General features: G+C 48.2%; 1 protein-coding gene across 26 annotated transcripts in view; it reads right to left on the bottom strand.

Annotated features, from left to right (window-relative positions):
* The window catches only part of GATA5 (GATA binding protein 5), a 2,064,317-nt gene that overhangs the window by 1,909,800 nt on the left and 139,357 nt on the right, over window positions 1-15,160 (bottom strand). The window lies entirely within an intron of this gene.

The raw sequence follows: 15,160 nt of genomic DNA, 5'->3' as shown, positions 1-15,160 counted from the left end.
CAAACTCACTATGTAACACACCGCAAACAGCTGTTTGTGTAGTGACGGCCGTGCTGGACTACTGCGCACCATGACGAGAGTGCAGGTGATGGCCTGCGCACCCAGTAGTCCATCGTTGCTCATACTGTCGATGGTTCTTTCTCTACCATTGTTAAAGAAAGCGTATGGACGGGGAGTCGGGGTTCGATTCCGGTCCGGAGTTGGAGCCTGAGAAATGGCTACCACCACACATCCAAGGAAGGCAGCAGGCATGGCATGCAAGCCCCGAGGTAGTGACAAAAAATAACAATACAGGAGGACTTTCAAGGCCCTGCTGTATATGGGACGAATCAATTTTAAATCCTTTAACGAGACTCTGTTATGGAGGGCAAGTCTGCCATCCATTCAAGTGAAAGGTATGCACTGACTGCCAGGTATAATACAATGTGCAGTCACAGATGCAGTGAAAGGTATGCAGTGACTGGTATTACAATACAATGTGCAGCTGTCACACAGGTGCAGTTAACAGGTATGCTCGGAGAGGTATATTACACAGCGTGCGGTCACACAGGTATGGTGAACAATTATGCAATGACTGGCATTACAAATGTGCACCTGTCAAACACACACAGGTTCCGGACAGGCACAGTGACACTGCGTGCACTCACGTAGGTAGGTGGGTGCACTGTGAACAACAGGTAGGTATATGCAGTGATGGGTATTATAATGTGCACCTGTCACAGACAGGTACCGGACAGGCACAGTGACACTGCGTGCACTCACGTAGATGGGTGGGTGCACTGAAGTGAACAACAGGTAGGTATATGCAGTGATGGGTATTACAATGTGCACCTGTCACACACAGACAGGTACCGGACAGGTACAGTGACACTGCATACGCTCACGCAGGTAGGTGGGTGCAATGTGAACAACAGGTAGGTATATGCAGTGATGGGCATTATAAATCTGCACCTGGCACAGTAGTAATTACCACCAAGGGGCCAAAGGCCAGCTGCGACTGACTGACAGGGCTGTATATAATGCAAGTGGGCCACACGAAAAAAAAAAAATAGATCACAAGAACAAGATTACCTCTCAAAAGAGCCGTTGAGGGGTGCTTTTTTAGCAATAAGAATCAGCAAGGAGTGAGCTAACAAGCCTACAAGAGCCTAACTAAGCTTTCCCTATATCTCTCTCTGCAGCAGCTCTCCCTTCTCTAATTACTGCAGGCACACGAGTGAGTCCAATGCCTGACGCTGCCTGCCTTTTATAAGGTGGGGGGGCTCCAGGAGGGAGTGTAGCCTGATTGGCTACAATGTGCCTGCTGACTGTGATGTAGAGGGTCAAAGTTGACCCTCATCATGCACTATGGGGGCGAATCGAACTTCCGGTAAAGTTCACGGTTCTCCGCGATCGCAAACCCCGGAAGTTCGCTGGTTCCCGTTCGCCAGCGAACTGTTCGGGCCATCTCTAATCTAGGGATTAGGAGCACACATTCTGACATCTCCTGGGACAGATAGCGCATCATCCCAATCGCACAAGGGAGCTAACGTAATGTATCCTTGCGCACCATGCACATACTGTGTGCATGCTGACAAAAAACACAGGGGAAGGAGTGAGGGCACTGGATTAAAACCCTGGCCACAAGGGTCAGGAACAAGAAAATAAACACATACAGTACTGCCCATAATTATTCATACCTCTGGCAAATTTTGTCTTTTAAGTTACTTTTATTCAACCAGCAAGTAGCTGGTTTATTCAACCAGAAGCATTTAGGATCCAGAGTTCCCAACAGGCTTTGCTGTTGCATTGAGTTGTCTAGCTAAGTTCTAGCGCAGCTGGTCCTCAGCTCCTGATCGCCGTCTTTGTAGCTAGTGTTATATCCTGAGTTCATGGATTCCATGCCTGAATGCTAATTCCTGTTCTGAGTACCAGGATTCCAAGCCTGTATACCTGTTCATGTCCTGAGAGCCTGGATTCCTTGCCTAAATACCTGTTCCTGTCCTGAGTTCCTGGATTCCTTGCCTGTATGCATGTTCCTGGTTCAACCTGTATACCTTTTACTGGTTCAACCTGCATATCTGTTCCTAGAAAACCTGCATATCTGTTCCTGGACTTTATCTGTTTGCCAGCATCTTGGTAATATTCCTGCATACTGTTCCTGAAAATTGCGTTGCATACCTGTTCTTGGATTATGTTTGGACACCCTGCTTCGAACAATGCATGTACCTTTCACAGTAAGTAAACATCACTTGCATCAAATCCTGGGCGTCTGCATATTTTGGAGTTTCCACCGCACAGAGCATGGCGAGCCTGCCAAGGGTCTTCTTGCCATCACCCTGATCTTTAGCTCCCTCCACAGGTTCTCAATTGGATTCAAGTCAGGACTCTGGCTGGGCCACTCAAAAACATTAATGTTGTTGTCTGCTAACCATTTATTCACCACTTTTGCTGTGTGTTTTGGATCATTGTCATGCTGAAATGTCCACTGGTGCCCAAGGCCAAGTTTCTCTGCAGACTGCCTGATGTTGTCATTGAGAATCCTTATGTATTGCTCTTTTTTCATGATGCCGTTTACTGTGATTAGGTTCCCAGGCTCACTGGCTGAAAAAATACCCCCGGTTCCCACCACCATGTTTGACAGTGGGGATGGTGTTCTTTGGGTTGAAGGCTTCTCAGGGGCGTAGCAATAGGGGGTGCAGAGGTAGCGACCGCATCGGGGCCCTTGGGCCAGAGGGGCCCCGAAGGGCCCTCCCTTAACTGCAGTTTTAGCTCTCTGTTGGTCCTGTGCTCATAATAATCACTTCTATAGATACTTTGAATAGTGGTAATCATTAACAAACTGTTCCCCTTCCCCTTCTTGCACCTCTGACACTGTAGTTGCCATTGGCAGGTTTTTGTGCGCCGTATCAATTGTTATGTATAGAGCGCTTGGGGGCCCCAATGTAAAACTTGCATTGGGGCCCACAGCTCCTTAGCTACGCCACTGAGGCTTCTCCTTTTTTTACACCAAATGAAGGAAACATCATTGTGACCAAATAATTAAATTTTTGTTTCATCTGATCAGAACACAGAAGACCAGAAGTCTTCTTCTTTGCCCAGATGAGCATTTGCAAAGGCGAAGCCAGATTTTGTATGCCTTATCTGAAGAAGTGGCGTCCTCCTTGGTCTGCATCTGTGGAACACAGCAGTGTGGATTGCCTGCCTTGAGACATTGCCACCAGCAGAGCCCAGATTCACCAGGATGGCCCAGGTGGTGATCTTTGGATTCTTTTTCACCTCTCTCACTATCCTCATGGCCAGCACAGATGTAGTTTTGGCTACCGACCAAGTCCTCTGAGATTCTCCACAGTGCGGAACATCTTGTAGCCAGTGGAACTTGAACACATTTAGAAATGGCCTTGTAGCACTCACAATGTGCAGCCTTAAGGCTCATACACACATCAGACTATAGTCTTTGGAAAATGAAAGATCACAGACCAATCTTACCACCCTTCATGCAGTATGAGAGCCATACCTTCACAGTCTTTTCTATAGAGCTGAACTCCACATCAGAAAAAAATCTTTGCAAGATGCTGCACACACAGATGCTGTACAGACACAAAAGATCAGTATCTGCAAAAGATCTGTTCCTGCCAAAAATCCATTCCTGCAAATTGCAATGATAGTCTATGAGATCTGCAGATCATCATACACACATGATTTAACTGACACGCATCTGCAGATCAAGCAATCATCCGCAGATCTGAAAATCCATCCTGGTGGATCTGATCTGCAGATGAATGTCAGTTAAATCATGTGTGTATGATGATCTGCAGATCTCATAGACTATCATTGCAATTTGCAGGAATGGATTTTTGGCAAGAACAGATCTTTTGCAGATACTGATCTTTTGTGTCTGTACAGCATCTGTGTGTGCAGCATCTTGCAAAGATTTTATCTGATGGGGAGTTCAGCTCCATAGAAAAGACTGTAGGTATGGCTCTCATACTACATGGAAGGGGGTAAAATTGGTCTGTGATCTTTCATTTTCAAAAGACTATGGTCTGATGTGTGTATGTGGCCTTAGCCCTGACTGTCCACACACCAACTGCAGAGAGCTGCTGTTTTATACCTGTTGAGTTGATTAAAACAGCCGTTCCCAATTAATCAGGATAATTAGGATGCTTTAGAACAGCTTGGACTATTTGGAATGGTATAGACTTTTGAATTTTCCCAGACAGTTTATGAAGGGTATGAATAATTGTGTACTTGACACTTTTTGCTCAAATGTAAGTAAAATCTTAGAAACTTTTTTTTTTCTCCCACAATAATGCCTCATGTACATCGTCTTATTATCTTTTAGGAGACACCTATGTCATTTCCAGTCAAAAAATTACTTGCTGCTGGTTGAATAAAAGTAACATTAAAGGGGCCCTATGGCTAATCTCTTCATTTTAAGTCCCTTTAACATAAACATTTGTATGTGTAGCATTGTTAATGTCATGTATTATGACTGATTAAATGGATTTTTTACACTGCAAGTACACATACTGTATATAGCTAATGAGTCACGTCGGCCAGATTTACCTTTCTGATGCCGATTCAGCATAAACCATTATGTAACAGGAGGCATCTGTAACTGCTCTTCGTATTGCTGGTTTATTCCCCCCCTCTGGTCCGATCAGATAGGTTTATTCCAACTTGTAACGGCACAATCGTTAGCTCTGTGTAGGCTGCAGCCGCCGTACAGCGCAGGAAGGCACTGCACGGCTCTATCGTTCCACGCTGCTTGCTAAGGACCAGAGCCGGGACAAGGTCCTCCAGCACCCAAGGCTGAGACACCAAAGTGCGGCCCTCCATCCCTGCCTCCCCATCCGTCACACACTGATTGCTATTAGACTAAGAGGCGCCACATGGCCCACAACCTCCCCAACACCTTAATATATAGTTATCTGGCTTGCAGTCACTGCCATGTATCCCCTTTTCTTATTTCTTTCTGCTTCAAACACAATTAGGAATGACAGCTGAATGAATTCTGCGCCCCCTCCTACACTGCGCCCTGAGGCTGGAGCCTCTCCAGCCTATGCCTCGGCCCGGCCCTGCTAAGGACCCCTGATTTTATGCTGGCACAGCGACTGACACCTATTGTTGTCCATTGCTGTGGTAACCAGCATTCGGCTTTTCAAGTGCGCAAAACAGCGGAGTCAGCTAGCAGACACAAGCGCTATTGCTTTGTGTCCGTTGTGTCCGTTGCTTTGCCAGCTTCAAATCAGGGGTCCTTAGCAAGCAGCGTGGAACGATAGAGCCGTGCAGTGCCTTCCTGTGCTGTACGGCGGCTGCAGCCTGCACAGTGCTAACGATTGTGCCGTTACAAGTTGGAATAAACCTATCTGACCAGACCAGAGGGGGGGAATAAATCAGCAATACGAAGAGCAGTTACAGATGACTCCTGTTGCACAATGGTTTATGCTGAATCGGCGTCAGAAAGGTAAATCAGGCCGACGTGACTCATTAGCTATATATGAGTACTTGCAGTGTAAAACATCCTTTTAATCAGTCACAATATATGACATTAACAATGCTACACATACAAATGTTTATGTTAAAGGGACTTAAAATGAAGAAATTAGCCATAGTGCCCCTTTAAGTCAAAATGTGCCAGTGGTATGAATAATCATGGTCAACACTGTATATAAAAACACATATATATCCAGGCACATCACCTCTATTTCTGTGCAAAAAAAGGATGCTACTCATGGAAACACCAAGTGCCTACAATTATCGCCAAGTCATGGGAAATCACTATCTAGCCAGCAACACTAGTTTGCAACCAGTACATTATCCAGCCACCCTAGCATACTATTTAAAAGAGTACTGTTTATCCTCAAATATAAGTCAACCTTGTGTATAAGTCGACTCCAATGTTTGACTCTTCTAAACAGTGGCGTACCTAGGGCATTTGACACCCGGTGCTAGGTATTGAAAGACACCCCCCCCCCCACGGTACACTACCTGCGGCGCGCGAAGCGCACCGCGGCGAAAAAATGGGCGTGGCTATGACCGGATGGGGCGGAGCTAATTTAAAAGTGCACCCAAGTTTTAGTCAACCTTTCTCCAGAAAATTCACATCATTGCGCAGCTTTTCTCCAGAAAATACACAAAATGTCAGAAGCTTTCAACATAAAATACACGTAATGCGAGAACATTTCACCAGACATTACACGTTATGTGAGCAGATTTCACAAGAAAATACATTCAATCATGTCGGCAGATTTGACCAGAAAAAAATCATTCAATCTTGCGGTAGATTTGACCAGAACATACACAATGTCAGCACCAGATTTCACCACAAAATACACAATATCAGTAGTTAAACTGACCACAAAATACACAATGACGGTAGTTAAACTGACCACAAAATACACAATGACGGTAGTTAAACTGACCACAAAATACATAATGACGGTAGTTAAACTGACCACAAAATACACAATGTCGGTAGCAGATCTGACCACAAAATACACAATATCGGTAGCAGATTTGAGTGTTGGCAAGCTGATAGCCTGGTGGGTAGGTGGTGAAGGGTGAGCAGCCTGATTGCCTAGTGGGTAGGTGGGCAGCCTGCTGGGTAGCAGTGGTGGGTAGGGGGGCAGCAGTGGTGGGTAGCCTGCTGGGTAGCCTGGTGGGTAGGTGGGCAGCAGTGGTGGGTAGGTGGGTAGCATGGTGGGTAGGGGGGCAGCAGTGGTGGGTAGGTGGCCAGCCTGCTGGGTAGCCTGGTGGGTAGGTGGGCAGCCTGCTGGGTAGCAGTGGTGGGTAGGTGGGCAGCAGTGGTGGGTAGGTGGGCAGCCTGCTGGGTAGCCTGGTGGGTAGGTGGGCAGCCTGCTGGGTAGCAGTGGTGGGTAGGTGGGCAGCAGTGGTGGGTAGCCTGGTGGGTAGGTGGGCAGCCTGCTGGGTAGCCTGGTGGGTAGGTGGGCAGCAGTGGTGGGTAGCCTGGTGGGTAGGTGGGCAGCAGCGGTGGGTAGGTGGGCAGCAGCGGTGGGTAGGTGGGCAGCAGCGGTGGGTAGCCTGCTGGGTAGCCTGGTGGGTAGGTAGGCAGCAGTGGTGGGTAGGTGGGCAGCCTGCTGGGTAGCCTGGTGGGTAGGTGGGCAGCAGTGGTGGGTAGGTGGGCAGCAGTGGTGGGTAGGTGGGCAGCAGTGGTGGGTAGCCTGCTGGGTAGGTGGGCAGCAGCGGTGGGTAGGTGGGCAGCAGCGGTGGGTAGGTGGGCAGCAGCGGTGGGTAGCCTGCTAGCAGTGGTGGGTAGGTGGGCAGCAGCGGTGGGCAGGTGGGCAGCAGCGGTGGGTAGCCTGCTGGGTAGGTGGGCAGCAGCGGTGGGTAGGTGGGCAGCAGTGGTGGGTAGGTGGGCAGCAGTGGTGGGTAGCCTGGTGGGTAGCCTGGTGGGTAGGTAGGCAGCAGTGGTGGGTAGGTGGGCAGCCTGCTGGGTAGCCTGGTGGGTAGGTGGGCAGCAGTGGTGGTTAGGTGGGCAGCAGTGGTGGGTAGGTGGGCAGCAGTGGTGGGTAGCCTGCTGGGTAGGTGGGCAGCAGTGGTGGGTAGGTGGGCAGCAGCGGTGGGTAGGTGGGCAGCAGCGGTGGGTAGCAGCGGTGGGTAGGTGGGCAGCAGCGGTGGGTAGGTGGGCAGCAGTGGTGGGTAGCCTGCTGGGTAGCCTGGTGGGTAGGTAGGCAGCAGTGGTGGGTAGGTGGGCAGCCTGCTGGGTAGCCTGGTGGGTAGGTGGGCAGCAGTGGTGGTTAGGTGGGCAGCAGTGGTGGGTAGGTGGGCAGCAGTGGTGGGTAGCCTGCTGGGTAGGTGGGCAGCAGTGGTGGGTAGGTGGGCAGCAGCGGTGGGTAGGTGGGCAGCAGCGGTGGGTAGATGGGCAGCAGCGGTGGGTAGATGGGCAGCAGCAGTGGGTAGGTGGGCAGCAGTGGTGGGTAGCCTGCTAGCAGTGGTGGGTAGGTGGGCAGCAGCGGTGGGCAGCAGCGGTGGGTAGCCTGCTGGGTAGCCTGGTGGGTAGGTGGGCAGCAGCGGTGGGCAGCAGCGGTGGGCAGGTGGGCAGCAGCGGTGGGTAGCCTGCTGGGTAGCCTGGTGGGTAGGTGGGCAGCAGCGGTGGGTAGGTGGGCAGCAGTGGTGGGTAGGTGGGCAGCAGTGGTGGGTAGCCTGGTGGGTAGGTGGGCAGCAGTGGTGGGTAGGTGGGCAGCAGTGGTGGTAGGTGGGCAGCAGTGGTGGGTAGGTGGGCAGCAGCGGTGGGTAGGTGGGCAGCAGTGGTGGGTAGGTGGGCAGTAGTGGTGGGTAGCCTGGTGGGTAGGTGGGCAGCAGTGGTGGGTAGGTGGGCAGCAGCGGTGGGTGGCCGGGCCGGTGCACCTGTAAAAGAAAAAAACCTTACCTGCAGATGTCTTCCGAGTCCCAGGCAGCCTCCGCAGCTCCTCTTGAATGTCCCGCGCCGTCTCCTGCTGCGTCATCAGTGCAGGGCTACGGGAAGATGGCCGCCGAAGCCCACACTGGAGACAAAAATAGACGGCAAGATGGCGTCGGCGGCCATCTTGCCGTCTATTTTTGTCTCCAGTGCGGGCTTCGGCGGCCATCTTCCCGTAGCCCTGCTCGGGTAAACTGAGGGCGGCTATCAGCCGCCCTGTCAGTGCCCGTTGCCGGCGCCCGTGGAGGGGAAGCGCGGAAGGAGGGGACCCAGGTGAGGGAGATGTGGGGGGTATTTCCCCCCTCCCCGCCGACGCTGCCACCCCTCCTTCAGCGCTGCTTCCCCTCCTGTGTCATCAAGGCTTCTGGGGAGGCTTCTGGCCTTGATGACACCCCCCCTGGAGCTGACACCCGGAGCGGAGCGCTCCTGGCCGCCCCATGGTAGGGACGCCACTGCTTCTAAACTGGTATTTTGTATTGGCTCAAGTATAATGCTTCATACACACTTGAGATTATTATTATTATTTATTGTATTTATATAGCGCCAACATATTACGCAGCGCTGCACAATAGATAAAAGGGTTAACATACAAGATAGGACATACAGGAAACTCACAACAAAACAAGATCATGCAAATGATTTGATAACAATACAGTGTCATAGGTCAAAATAGAGACTGTTCTAGTCCACCGGAGGGGTGATTGTCAGTAAGATTGCATAATCAAGCTGGAAACACTAGGGAGGAGGGCCCTGCCAGAGGCTTACAATCTAAAGGGTGGGGGTGGAGACAATAGGTGCATCTGTTGAGAGGGTGTCTAACAGAACATATTATGGTGCTGGTGTAGAGGGTATGCAAGCATGAAAGGGTGAGTCTTGAGAGCTTGTGTGAAGGTATTAAAGGTGGGGGCGAGTCTGGTGGCTGGAGGGAGCGAGTTCAAGAGAGCAGCTTATTGCGGGTGGACCTGGCATTCCAGAGGCCACAGGAAACTCTAGGGGTAGGATGGATAGGAATAAAAGATAAAAGTCTTTGGAAAATGCAAGATCACAGACCAATTTTACCCCCTTCCATGTAGTATGGGAGCTATACTCTACACAGTCTATTCTATGGAGCCGAACTCCCCATCAGATAAAATCTTTGCAAGATGCTGCACACAAAGATGCCCGTACACACTCAAAAGATCATTATCTGCAAAAGATCTGTTCCTGCAAAAGATCCATTCCTGCAAAATGCATTCATAGTCTATGAGATCTGCAGATCCTCATACACACTTAGTTTAACAGACAATCATCTGCAGATCATCTGCAGATCAGATCCACCAGGATGGATTTTCAGATCTGAAGATGATTGCCAGATATACAGATGAAGTCTCTTAAACCAAGTGTGTATGAGGATCTGCAGATATCATAGACTATGAATGCATTTTGCAGGAATGGATTTTTTGCAGGAACAGATCTTTTGCAGATAATGATCTTTTGAGTGTGTACGGGCATCTTTGTCTGCAGCATCTTGCAAAGATTTTATCTGATGGGGAGTGCAGCTCCATAGAATAGACTGTGTAGAGTATGGCTCTCATACTACATGGAAGGGGGTAAAATTGGTCTGTGATCTTGCCTTTTCCAAAGACTTTTATCTCAAGTGTGTATGAAGCATTAAGGGCTGTGCTTGGTGAACTTTATTTTTTTTTTAAAACACTTTTTCATGCGACCTTTTTACCGCATGATTCCCGCATGAATAATGGCTGTTTCCGCATCTTTTTTTCCGCATGCGGAAAACATGCGGAAAATATTAGTGAATGTGGAAAAAATGCGGAGTTTACCGCTGGTGGAAATATAGCGGTAACATTTTGCAGTGTTTTTGCCTGTTAGGGCTGGTGCACACCGCGCGGCTTCTTCAGCGTTTCTGCAGCCGCTTGCGGCTGCGGATCCGCTTGGTCAATGTATCTCAATGGGATGGTTCACACCAGAGCGGGAGGCATTTTGCAGAAACGTATACTCCCGGGGTGAGGCATTTTTTGGATTGTGGATGCGTTACTGCCTCAATGTTAAGTATAGGAAAAATGCAAACCGCTCTGAAAAACAGCAGTTCAGAGCGGTTTTGCAGGCGTTTTTGTTACAGAAGCTGTTCAGTAACATCTTTACTGTAACAATATCTGAAATCTACTATACCAAAAACGCTTCACAAAACCGCAAAATGCTAGCTGAAACGCTACAAAATATAACAAAAAGCGTTTCAAAATCTGCTAGCATTTTGCGGATCTGCTAGCGGGTTTTGGTGTGCACCAGGCCTTAGGGCTGGTGCACACCAAAAACCGCAAGCAGATCCGCAAAACGTTAGCAGATTTTGAAACGCTTTTTTTTATTTTTATGAGGCGTTTTGCTAGCGTTTTGCGGATTGCTGCTGCGGTTTTCAGTATAGTAGATTTCATATATTGTTACAGTAAAGCTGTTACTGAACAGCTTCTGTAACAAAAACGCCTGCAAAACCGCTCTGAACAGGCGTTTTTCAGAGCGGTTTGCGTTTTTCCTATACTTAACATTGAGGCAGAAACGCATCCGAAATTTCTGCAAAACGCCGCCTGCTCCGGTGTGCACCACCCCATTGAGATACATTGACCAAGCAGATCCGCAGCCGCAAGCGGATCTGAAAACGCCCAAAAAGCCGCTCGGTGTGCACCAGCCCTCAGTGAATAGAGCCCATTGACTATCTCTATTAGTGACATGGCTACACATCAGGCTTTATTCTTACAGCATAGATGTTATTTAGTATATATAAGAGATTCCTGTGTACACATCATATATACAGTCACAATCAGATCTGTATATCTGACTTTAAAAATACGGGGACTGCTTTATTGAAGCAGCACAAGTAACTAATTTTGATTGGTTTATTTCATTTTGGTGGGCTAAGCACAACTATTACTGTATGTATAAATTATTTATGATGACTATTATCTGAGAAATAGAACATTTTCTCATATTTTCTATTTTAATACAGTTTAAATTCATTAGGAGTCGGAGTCGGTGCATTTTTTTTCCGACTCCACAGCCCTGTGTGCATCTGCTGGCTGTGTGTGAGATTTGAGTCGAGGTTCCTTTAAATGCTGCTCTGTGTGTTTCTCCCCTTCCCCCTGAGCGATTCACATGTTGGTTATCAGCCTGATTACTGTGGAGTGGATTATTAGTCCTTTACCTTTCCATTGTCAGTGGGCAGCATGAGTATGGTGTGGCAGAAGCGCAGCCATATTGGATCAGCACAGACAGAGGAGTCTATCCAAGTGGAGTACAGATATACTGGTTGGTGAGTACATGTCTGTTGTGGTTGCAGTCTTTTTGCTCCCATAACATATACAGCTATTTATTTTATGTAAATGGAAGAATTTGTTGCTCCCTGGATGTTGACTGAGGCATGTGTATAGCCTCCTACATACGCGTGTGAGGAATGTGGCCTGGCAGGGGGTGAGTACCTGATCTCTCAGGATGCATTGCAAGGCCAAGGCTGTTAAGCTATGTAGCTGGCTTGTGACATGTAGCTATGCAGAGGAGGCAGAGGGCCAACCAAGCGTGCCTTAGGGCTGGTTCACACTGGCTTCTTCTGCTCAGCGTCTCCTTCAAACGCTGTGGGTGTTTTTATTTTTTTCCAAGAATACCAGCGTTTAACAGCTTATCTTTTAGGCCTCCTTTCCACGGACTGTTGAGCTGTGTGCTCGGCAATCAATCAGTTACTAGATAGCAGTAAGCAGTAACTAGCAGTTGCCAGGCAGCAGCAAGCAGTTGTGAGTTTGAGAGGCATTTCACTGCCTATCAACAGTTCCTGGAAAAGAGGCCTTAATGGCTTTTGAAGGCTCTTAATGGCTTTCAGGAGAGCATTGCTGTTTCTGGGCTTTTTGTGGCTTTTCCAGGAAGTATAGGGAAAGGGCTGGGCTTTCATACGACTTCTAGAAGCTGCATGTTGCTTTAGAGATGAGATACCGGGATCAACTGCCAGGCTTTCATGAAAGCCTGAAAATGCTTGTACTAAATGCTCCCATTCACTTGCATTGGTGGGCAGTAGATCCCTAAAAAGTTTACTTGTAAAACACCACTTTTAGGCCTCTTTTCCATGGACAGTTGAACTGTGTGCTCAGCAAGCAGTTGCCAGGCAGCAGTGAGCAGTTGTGAGAGTTTGAGAGGCTATCAACAGTCCATGGAAAAGAGGCCGTGAACCCCCCCCCCCCCCCCCCCCCCCCAATAAAAAGCTTCAAAAACCGGTAAACGAGGACGGACACGCAAATGGAACGCAATGTGAACAAGGCCTAATGCCGGCAAAATTCCATGTGAACCAGCCCTTAGTGATGACATAGGGTTTGTCCGGGTGAGTGGGCAGAATAAAGCTCTCAGGCAGGTCACTGTTGGAGGGCGGTTGGGGACTGCTGTTCACTAGTAGGGATGATCAATGAGATGCAAATTTTTATGCAAGTGTATGCAGTTTAAAAACGGACCAGTCAATTTAAACCCAGGTTTAAATTGATTGGTCCATTTTCAAGCTGCATTTATTTGCATAAATCTGCATCAACTCTGAACAATTTGCATATCTGTGATCATCTCAATTCACTAGGGATGATCAATAAGATGCAAATTCAACCCACTACAGCGATTTTGTGAGCATTTAGGGAGCGATTCAAACCGCTAGCGATTTCCCTAAACACTCAGCTAATATTAATGGATGGGCCAAATTCCACTGGAGCGATTGCGATTACTAAAATCGCAAACGCAGGACATGCAGCATATTTGAGCGTTTAGCGTTACCGTTTCTGCAATGTAAAGTATATAAACGCTGGCATAATCGCTCGTCAAAACCTACACAGAGCGATTTTGATAGCGTTTTTACATTACTGCACACTGTAACAAAATTTAAATAAATTGAAAGGATAAATTGGAATTAAAAACGCTAATCGCTACACAACTACTGGCAAATTGAGTACAGTTTTTTAAATCTCTACCGAAAACGCTCTTGAAATCGCTTACAAACCGCTCATACAAAATGATAGCGATTGCGATTAGCGATATCGTTTTGTAGTGGGTTCCAGGCCTGAAACTGATTGGACCATTTTCAAGCTTCAGATATTTGCATCAACTTGATCATCCCTACTGTTCAAATGCTGGAGTCTAGGCAGAGGTGGGTGGATATCAGCTAGCTGAGTTTTAGGTGCTAGTCTAGCGCTCCCTGCTGGAGGCAATATGGTTGTGACCAGGGATGCTCTCAAATTCGAAATTCGGATGAAATTCGAATAGGATTATTAGAATTTCATCCTCCTAATTACAGTAGCTGTGCAGGTGGCCAGGGGAGGGTTAATCTTACTCATCAGGTGTCTTCTTCGCTCGTCCCTCGGCGCCTCCCACGCTGCATTCCAATCCGGCGTCACGTGACTATACACTTCCTCCTTCAGCCCAGAAGGAGAAAGTGTATGTGATCACGTGACACCGGATTGGAACGCAGCGTGGGAGGGGACGAGCGAAGAAGATGTCTGATGGGTAAGATTAACCCCCCATCGTCCACCCACACAGCCAGGGGCGCCGCGAGGCACCAAGCAGACCAAGCAGCCGCTTGGGGCCTCAAGGTCTTAGGGGCCTCGGCGCCAGCGGCTCCGTGACGTCGGCGTGACGTTACTATTTTCCCGCAGCCCCGCGGGGCTGGCAGAGCAGGGCTACGGGAAGATGGCCGCCGCCAAAGCCCTGCTCTGGAGACTATTTATGTCTCCGGTACAGGGCTTCGGGTGGCCATCTTCCCGTAGTCCTGCATTCAATCAGCGCGGGAGATTGGAGGGAGCTCCGTGGGAACTGCGCGCCTGAGGAGCCGGCCGGGAGACGGGGAGAGAAGACTTCAGCCTGTGCCAGGTGAGTAAATTCTTTTCTTTTTGCAGCCCTAATTGCGTTTGATATCTGCTGAAAATGTGCCCTAATTGCATTTGATATCTGCTGAAAATGTGCCCTAATTGCATTTGATATCTGCTGAAAATGTGCCCTAATTGCGTTTGATTTCTGCTGAACTGTGCCCTAATTGCGTTTGATTTCTGCTGAACTGTGCCCTAATTGCGTTTGATTTTTGCTGAAAATGTGCCCAAATTGCGTTTGATTTCTGCTGAAAATGTGCCCAAATTGCGTTTGATTTCTGCTGAAAATGTGCCCAAATTGCGTTTGATTTCTGCTGAAAATGTGCCCTAATTGCGTTTGATTTCTGCTGAAAATGTGCCCTAATTGCGTTTGATTTCTGCTGAAAATGTGCCCTAATTGCGTTTGATTTCTGCTGAAAATGTGCCCTAATTGCGTTTGATTTCTGCTGAAAATGTGCCCTAATTGCGTTTGATTTCTGCTGAAAATGTGCCCTAATTGCGTTTGATTTCTGCTGAAAATGTGCCCTAATTGCGTTTGATTTCTGCTGAAAATGTGCCCTAATTGCGTTTGATTTCTGCTGAAAATGTGCCCTAATTGCGTTTGATTTCTGCTGAAAATGTGCCCTAATTGCGTTTGATTTCTGCTGAAAATGTGCCCTAATTGCGTTTGATTTCTGCTGAAAATGTGCCCTAATTGCGTTTGATTTCTGCTGAAAATGTGCCCTAATTGCGTTTGATTTCTGCTGAAAATGTGCCCTAATTGCGTTTGATTTCTGCTGAAAATGTGCCCTAATTGCGTTTGATTTCTGCTGAAAATGTGCCCTAATTGCGTTTGATTTCTGTTGAAATGTGGCCCAAATTGCGTTTGATTTCTAATGAAATGTGG

Source organism: Hyperolius riggenbachi, chromosome 12, assembly GCF_040937935.1.
Source record: "Hyperolius riggenbachi isolate aHypRig1 chromosome 12, aHypRig1.pri, whole genome shotgun sequence".
NCBI classification, from domain to species: Eukaryota; Metazoa; Chordata; class Amphibia; order Anura; family Hyperoliidae; genus Hyperolius; species Hyperolius riggenbachi.
This window is presented reverse-complemented; position numbering and strand designations above follow the sequence as displayed.